Raw genomic sequence first — 9138 nt, 5'->3', positions numbered from 1 at the left:
TATTGAAACAGAATCCCTCACTGTGCAGTAGTCATTTGTGTGTGGTTAGATTAGATTTAGAATTGGATTTTACAAATATTGGCATGTTTTCTTTGCAAAAAATGACACAACGTCTAGGTGTAAGTCTTATCATCTGGCTACATTCCAGCCCCAGTCCAGCTGCAGTCTGGCTGCAGTAACGTTCCCAAAGATGTGCTTCTTCTGCCCCTCTCCTCAGGCAAGGCATCTGCACTGTGGCTGCGAAGATAAGCAACCTAGTATGCACAACCTGGGAGAAGGCTTTATGTCACCTCTGAGTTAGAGCACGTAACAGAGGACAGTTTGAGGACAGAGGACAGTAATAGTCTGTATTAATTAAAGGTATCTTCAACTAAGGATTTTCAAAGTCGAATCTGATTAGTCAGATTTTCAGATTTTCGTCAGAATCAGGCTTTTTTCTTCTAGAGGACCTTAAACGAGATCCCGTTCTCATTCAGGACTTTTTTCCACTTCAAAGGAAAAACCACTAAACATGGTAGGTTGACTTTAGTCAGCTTTTATTTATTTATTTTATTTTATTTTATTTTTTTATGAAATGTTAGAGAACTGTCACGTTGTGGGGGGGCCCCTGCCGGTCGCCCCTGTTTACAGCGGCAGATTTCCTGTTTTGGTCACGTGATGTTCGTCTCTCAGGTGGGCGGGACCCGTGATCCGTCTCACCTGAGGGTCGTTTGTTCGTCTATATATGTCTTGTCTTTGTACCAGTTGACTGCTGGTTATTATTTCCTTCAATTGGAACTATGTCACGGGTTTTTGGTTTGCGCACTTTCTATTAAACCATCCTCTTTCCCTGAGACTTGGCGTGATCGCTTCCTTTTTAGTTGCTCACCCTGCTCGTCACAGAATAACCTTCTTCGGAAGCCGCCAGTCTCCTTTACTTTCTCCTTCGTTCGTGGTCATGTCTCGTGGTGAGTGTTTGTCTACGTGCTGTGTGTTTGTTCTGTGTTGTCCGAGAGTGTGTTGAGTCTGTCCCCACTCGTCCCGCCGTGTTTAAATGCTGTTTGTGTTAAGACCCGTAAGTTACACGGCGGTGACTAGAGCTGGGGACTTGTGGACTCCGCTCTCACCCAGCGAAACTGCCGGTACCTGTGAGCGAGTGTGTGAGTGTGCCATTGAGTGTGTGTTTCGCTGGTGGTGTTTGTGTGTGTGTGTGGACGGGTCCACCGATGCGTGCTGCATGCTAGACCGCGTGAGACGTGAGAGTCTCTCTGCTCTTTTCGCCTCGCTCACCTGATATCCGGTGGTGACGGGGGTGAGCGACTGCGAGCCAGAGAGACGCGTCGCTGTGGGCGTGACGCGCAAGCCGCTCCTGGATAGCTCTCTCTCTCTCCAAAGATCTTCGGATCCCATTGCGAAAATGGTGAGAGAGAGAGAGCTGGAGTAGGCGCGTCACGCTCTACAGAGCGCGCACATTGGTGGATCCTGTCCGTTTGTTTGTGTTTTCTGTCTTTGCGTGTTCGTTTTGTCCTAGCGTGTAGCGTGATTTGTTTTATGTAATTCCTCGCTTGCACCCCTCTTCACTGTGTGTGGGGAGGGGTCCATTTGAGGTCCCGTGCCGCGTCTTAAGGTGCGTAAATGTTATATGTTGTGTCTGTGTTTTTATTTTGTTATTCCCCGGAGGGGCCCCCCCCAAATCTGTTTTTGGGGGGGAGCTATGGGGTTCCTGAGCCAGGAAGATGGCTCAGAAGGCGCTGCTCCATCAGGAGACCTGACCTTGGGAGGGACCCCTGAGCAGGGAGGAGCCCCTGTACCCCTTTATGTAGGCAGAGGATGCCTGGGGTGTATGGACAGGGTGTCTCCTCATGCCAAGAAGGGGTTCCCTCCCCCCTGGGTAAAAGCGGGTTCAAAGGTCAGGGCAGAGCGCGTTTTGTGTTGTGTGCTCGGGGTGACCAGCGTGTCCCTGTTGCGCATTGCCAGGGCCCTGGTCTCTGGCGCTCCTGGGTTGGGTGGAGGAGTCCACCGTGTGATGAGGGGCCCCGGGAGGGGTTCACTCCCCAGGAGGCTGGGGTGACCCCTAGCGAAAAGGGCAGGGGTCAGCTCCGAGCGAAGAGGTAGGTTCGGGAGGTGGTCGGTGGAGGCCGTGGTCGCACCCTAGTGTGGCGGCCTGCACACATCCACACCTGTGACGTTTGTTGGGCCATGTGCTCCCGGTCCGCACACAGCGGTGGGGCTTAAGCGGCTTAAGGCCGGTTAGGGCGTGAGGGCCCTGTGACCGACCGGGACGTGGTTTTCATCTTGTTGATGGCCCAGTCGGTCCAGGGTCCCGCCCAGGAGGCGAGCTAACCTGTGTGTCTGTTTTTATGTTTACCGGCGTTTTATGTTTGTTTAACAGGTCCCTGCCTTGTCTGCGTCCTGACGAGGAGCATGTGTGTTGTGTTTTAGCTCCAGGACGGCAGGGTCCCTGTCTTGTCCCCGCCCTCCCGCCCCTTTGTTGTGTTTTGTGTGCTGCCGCTGTAAGCCGCACATCCAGAGGGGAGTGCGGCTTTGGTGGGGGGGTCTGTCACGTTGTGGGGGGGCCCCCTGTCGGTCGCCCCCGTTTACAGCGGCAGATGTCCTGTTTTGGTCACGTGATGTTCGTCCCTCAGGTGGGCAGGACCCGTGATCCGTCTCACCTGAGGGTCGTTTGTTCGTCTATATATGTCTTGTCTTTGTACCAGTTGACTGCTGGTTATTATTTCCTTCAATTAGAACTATGTCACAAGTTTTTGGTTTGCGCACTTTCTATTAAACCATCCTCTTTCCCTTTATTAATGTGTAATAAGAAAGAAGCCTATTGTTAATGTACACACATCATTTAAAAATATTAGGATGATTTTATTTGACAAAAGGCTATATTTAATGAAAACAAAGACATTTCATGTAACAACTAATGCTTAGCAGCATCCTTAGGCACCCCCATGCAGTTGGTATGGTACATTTGACAATGACCTTCATAGTGGACTAGGGGTCTTCGAATCGAATAGTCGAATCAGCGACTATTGCAGGTCACCCCTAGTAGTAATACTGACCTACAATAGAGAATGGTTTGGGAGTACCAGTCTGGAGTACTGTCCTATAGCTGAGAATGGTTTGGGAGTACCAGTCTGGAATATTGTCCTATAGCTCGGAATTGTTTGGGAGTACCAGTCTGGAGTACTGTCCTATTGCTGAGAATGGTTTGGGAGTACCAGTCTGGAATATTGTCCTATAGCTGAGAATGGTTTGGGAGTACCAGTCTGGAGTACTGTCCTATAGCTGAGAAAGGTTTGGGAGTACCAGTCTGGAATATTGTCCTATAGCTGAGAATGGTTTGGGAGTACCAGTCTGGAGTACTCTCCTGTAGCAGAGAATGATTTGGGAGTAAGGAGTAATGCAATATAATAAGACTGTTTGGGAACAGCTGTAGGAATGGTCTGGAAAGCAAACTATTACTTCAGCCCTACTATAGTGTGTGGGTGAGTGTGTGTGTGTGTGAGAGAGAGAGAGAGAGAGAGATCATTCCTGCCAGGTTTCTGTCTTGGGCCCTATTTACCCCCTTCAGTGAGCACTGATGCTATCCTCCCATCATAAGCATCCTTGGGGGACAGTCTAGCAGTTCCTGCACTATAAAACATTACAAACCAAGGCAAGGCAAGGCAACTTTATTTATATATATATATATATTTATATATACATACATTTGCTGTCTAACCAGCTATGATGAAGGATCAACCCACTGCACTGGACCCTCTCACCACCCCAAATTCTTCCCTGCTATGGCTGTATCTCTGCGGCCTTGGACTACTATTACCAACCATCAAGAAGTTTAGGACTGAGTGAACTGAGTGAATTACATAGTGAACTCATGTATTTAAATACACACAAAGATGATAATTATTTATCCTTCCCATTTTTCTTTGTTTATGTATCTCTATAATTGTTGTTATGGTGACCGGCGTCGGCCCGAGGAAGATGGAACCCCCCTGAGTCTTGGTTCTCCTCAAGGTCTCATGCTCTTAGGAAGATTCTCCTTGACACTGTCACCCTTGGCTTGCTCACTGGGGGTTTTGACACTTGTAAAGCTGCTTTGTGACAACTGTTGTAAAAAGTGCTATATAAATAAATTTTGATTAATTGATTGGTTGCATGCTCTCCCAGAGGCGAATTCCTATGGACTCGGATAAGGTGTCTGCAGTAACGAACTGGCATGTTCCCCAGTCTACAAAAGACCTGCAATTCTTGGGCATCGCTAATTTTTACCGGCGTTTTATTAGCGGTTTCAGTGAATTAGCAGCCCCTCTCACTTATCTCCTAAGGGATGGTAACCGGCGGCACTTCAATTGGATTGCTGAGGAGGCACCGGTCTTCTCCCGGCTCAAGGCTGCTTTTACATCAGCTCCCGTGTTACATCTACCCGACCCTCAGCTCTCTTTCATCATCATAGTCGATGCCTTGGAGGTGGGAGTGGGTGCTATCCTTTCCCAACGGCAGGGCAACCCTAAGTTATTACCCTGCGCCTACTATTCCAAGAAATTACTACCTGCAAAATGGAATTATGATGTTGGTAATCAAGAGCTTCTGGCCATAAAACTTGCTCTGGAACAGTGGGGACACTGGCTTGAGGGTGTTAAACACTCCTTCATAGTATACACCGATCACAAGAATCTGAAGTACATAAAATCAGCCAGGCATCTCAACCCTCAACAGGCCAGGTGGGCTTTGTTTTTTTATTTTCTCGTTTCTTTATCTCCTACAGACCCAGCTCAAAGAACATGAAGGCTGATGCCCTCTGTCATATACAGAAAAAGACCCAAAGGAGTCTGTTAGGAAGAGCATTGAGTCCCTCTGTCCTAATAATTAGCTGCACCTGCCTCTCGTTTGCCACACCCTTTCCCCTTTCAATACTTATAAATTAAATAAGAGTGGCCCAAGAACCGAACCTTGTGGAACACCACATGTCACTGGCACTCTTTTAGAAATCTTATTGTCAATTCCAATAAAATAATTCCTGCCTTGCAGGTAAGAACTGAACCATTTTAGGGCTAACCCACTCTAGTCTATCTATAAGAATGTTATGGTCTACAGCAGGGGTCACCAACATGGTGCCCGCGGTCACCAGGTCGCCCGCAAGGACGTCATGAGTCGTCCGCAGACCTGTTCTAAAAATAGCTCACTATAGTGCCACGCACCAATGAGCTGCATTTTTTATTTTTTTTGCTACTATTAGAGATTGTCCGCGGTTGCCGTGTGGCTACTAGCTAGCGGACTATGTAAATAATGTACTCACCACTGCAGTGTTCAGTGTTTACTGAAGTGTTAACTATCTGAAGTATGTCATCTGCTATTGAGTGAAACACATTCTTTAGGAAGGTAGTAAGTAGAGGGTCGAGGCTCCATGTCAATGATTTAAGGTCCCTCACTGTCTCAATTAATTCATTGTTAACAGCACTAAATTGTGGCATCTCCATGATCATTTTACATGGTGATGGACAAATCACAGTCTGATTTGTGAGCAGAGATTAATATCTTGTCTGATTTTGAAAAAAATTTTTATTAAAGAAAGAAACAAACTAATTACATTGTTTGGTTGATATAAGTTCAGGGACCATTTGTGTGTGCACATTAGTTAATTTGTCAGCCATTGAGAAGAGTAATTTGCTATTGTTAATGTTATTCTTGATAATGTTGGAGTAAAATGTTTCTCTTGCTGCATATATGATTATATTGTAAGCATGCAGTATATCTTTGCATATTTCTCTGTGGATCTGAAGTTTTGTTTTACGTCATCTGCGTTCAGCCTTCCTGCATTCTCTCTTTTGGGTTTGAACTGCAGTAGCATTTCTCCATGGTGCTCTATGTTTACCTGAAATTGATTTAGATTTGAGTGGAGTAATTTCTTCCATAACACTAACAATTTTTGAGATAAAATTGTTCAACAAATAATCAACAGATCCAAACGATTCGTATGGTGAGGTGCTCATTTTGCTTGTGAAAAGTAGCTGTTTTGTCATTGATAAAACCTCTTCTTAAAATAGACATGCTGGGTCATCCGTTCTGTTGAGGCTCATGTATCAAAGAACACACAGTAATGATCAAATAAAGCTACATCCTTAACAGAGGCTGATATGTTGAGATCTTTTGAAATAACTTAATCCAGAATGTGGCCATGGCAATGTGTACTCCCAGCCACATGCTGAGAGACCCAAAATGACTCTAATTCAGCACAGAGCTCCTTGGTGTAACTATCCTTCAGACTGTCAACATCCATCCATCCATCCATTATCCGAACCACTTAAAATCAATGGAAATGAAAGATAGCAAATCTGAAAATTCATCAGTAAATTCTGCATTGTACCTTGGAGGCCTATAAATAATACTATTTTTGGGATGCCAGTCAGAACTACACAGAGACACTCAAAGGATGTCATATAACCAAATGATAACTGCTTGCATTGGTAGGAACTATTAAATAGAGCAGCTATACCTCCACCTTTACTCCTGGCTCCAGAGACATTTATGAATTTGAAGTTTGATGGTGCTGACTCAATCAGTACGGTTGTAGCAGTACATTCATTTAACCATGTTTCAGTTAAAAACATAATGAAGCCTGTGGGTTATAATAAAATCATGAATTAAGTGTGGTTTCTTTGTTAGTGACCTAATATAAGCAGAGCTGACTTAACAACTGTTGTGCTCTGCATCAAACCCTGTGGCTCATATCTTACATAGTGCATGCTTGTCACATTTGCAGTGTTCAAGATGTACTCCCTGTTTTTCCTGTTTCTGTTAAGTACTGGAATGTGACAGATAACAGGCATAGTGGGACCAAGCCAGCAGCTCTTCAACTGACCAGCCAATGCAGCATATCCAGCACACTGAACACAGCCTCTGGGCTTTGATTAGGGGGAGGAGACAAGGATTTAGGAGGGGAGGGCAATGAGAGGAAACTGAGCCAATCACACGTCTCATGGCAAGCCTGTTGACCTTGGTTCAGGAAGTGAAGGATATAGCTGAAGGATATAGCTGGGGGGGGGTCTGCTAGCTACATGCAAAAAGCCACTGATATTTGGCAAATAAAAACATGTGTGCTTGCGTATACACACTCATACACATACACTGAAGATGCAGCACTCACACAGGGCGATTGGGCAAAAGTAATGGACAGATTTCTTTTTTTCAGGAGACAACTTTATCTTTCAATCTCTTTGTCTCTGTGTCTCCATCTCCCCTCATCACTCCTCCCTTCCTCTCTCATTCCTACACTCTCCATCCATCACTTTGTCTTATCTACCACATTTTCCAACACAATCTTTCTTTTTCAACAATTTTCAATTTTTTTTGCCTCCTAGCTGAGTTTTTCTCTCTCTGTGGTTTGATCCCGTTGGCTGCCACCACAAGCCGTTTTTCGAGCTAGCTTTCTCAACGTAATACGTACTACGTAAGCTTCTGGCCCGGTCTCCACTATGATCAGTCTGTTTCATGGACTCTGTGGACCAGCTCTGAGATTCCTGGCACTGAACATTTGTACTGCCATTTTTATGTTATTGCATTTTTTGTTGGGTATGTTATTTATAAGGCCTCATTTTTGCTGCTTTAGAAAGTGACAGAGAAATTGATGTACCACTGGCAAAGCTTTATGACAACGTCAGTGTTTCATTAACCCATCATTGTGCATGCAAAGCAGGGCCGGCACCACGGGGGGGCGAATGGGGGCGTTGCCCCCTCAGGCGAGGTGTCCCGCCCCCTCAATGTAAAATAAGACCCATTTATTTTACGTTCGCCACCCCCCTAACACCCCCCCCCCCCCCCCCCGCTCAACAACTTACGTTCGCCGCCACCCCCCGCTCAACAACTCTTACGTTCGCCCCCCCCGAAATTTTCTGACGCTCCCTCACTGTATATGTTCTGGCGCCGGCCATATTAATAAGTCATCACACGTACACGTTTGCAGATGCCTATCAAGGTGATTGCAAGAATGATTTGTCACTGTGACTACGTAATAATCGCATTAACTGTTTATGTGATCCATAATCTTCATAAGTGGTGAATACACTCTTATACTGCAAAATGTTTTAATGCACATCTGCATTAATATGATGTGTTACTAGTAGCCTCTTAGTCATTTTTCAGTACTGGCAGTCTTTGCCAAGACTGTGGCTGCTCCCCCTCCATTAGAATGTTCCATTACACTGACTTCCATTAGAATATGCCATTAGACACACACACACACACACACACACACACACACACACACACACACACACAATCAAGACACTCTGAAGGTGACTCATGAATAGAATTCTTCATCTAGTACCTTTACAGAATGCCCTCAGGTTAGTTGGCTTAAGTGTAGTGATTTTCCCCTGGCCCACGGTTTCTCACAAATTACAGCATTTATGAAGCTATGCATCTCCTACTGTTAAGAACAGTTGCAATTTATCTTCTTTTAATGACTGAGGGTAGTTTTGAAAATTAGATTTAATACCTTTAATTTTTATCAGAGATGATATTAAAGATGTTCACACTTTCTAAATATCTCTCTCTCTCCTTGGTGTTATATTAACACCTGATAATGCCCAATACTTCTCTGTTGTTTCAACAACTGTTAAGTTAATGCATCCATTTTTAAACCTTAATACAGATGGTCCAAATGTGTTCAACAAACTGCAGGGTTGCCAACTCTCACACAATGAGCATGAGACACACGCATTTGACTGTCTTCACACGCTCTCATGCCACACATCCGATTTCTCACGCTGAAAAAATTCTAGTTAATTTATCTCCAATCTACATCTATGATTCAATGAGTAACTAGTTTGCTCTGGCGCCAACCACTAGTGATCAATCGCTTTAGGCGCAGCCCCACCGGCACACACCAACCCCAGTCAACGTTTGACACACAAATCTCACTCCAAGTGATTTCGAAAAGTTGGCAACCCTGAAACTGATAACAAGCATTCTCTTTGTTTCCTCAATATAAATATTTAGCTTTTGGGTGAAATTTATGGAAAACATAAAAAGTTGGTAGTTTCCTTATCTTAAAAAATGTTTTGAAACTAAATCCAATAGCAGTGGTGGGTATACCCCAACAAAAATGTCAGTATCTCAATATCTTGTCATGTGCCTTTAAGCATTAATTAC

This window comes from Brachyhypopomus gauderio, chromosome 5, assembly GCF_052324685.1.
Source record: "Brachyhypopomus gauderio isolate BG-103 chromosome 5, BGAUD_0.2, whole genome shotgun sequence".
Classification (NCBI taxonomy): Eukaryota; Metazoa; Chordata; class Actinopteri; order Gymnotiformes; family Hypopomidae; genus Brachyhypopomus; species Brachyhypopomus gauderio.
Note: the sequence above shows the minus strand (reverse complement) of the source record.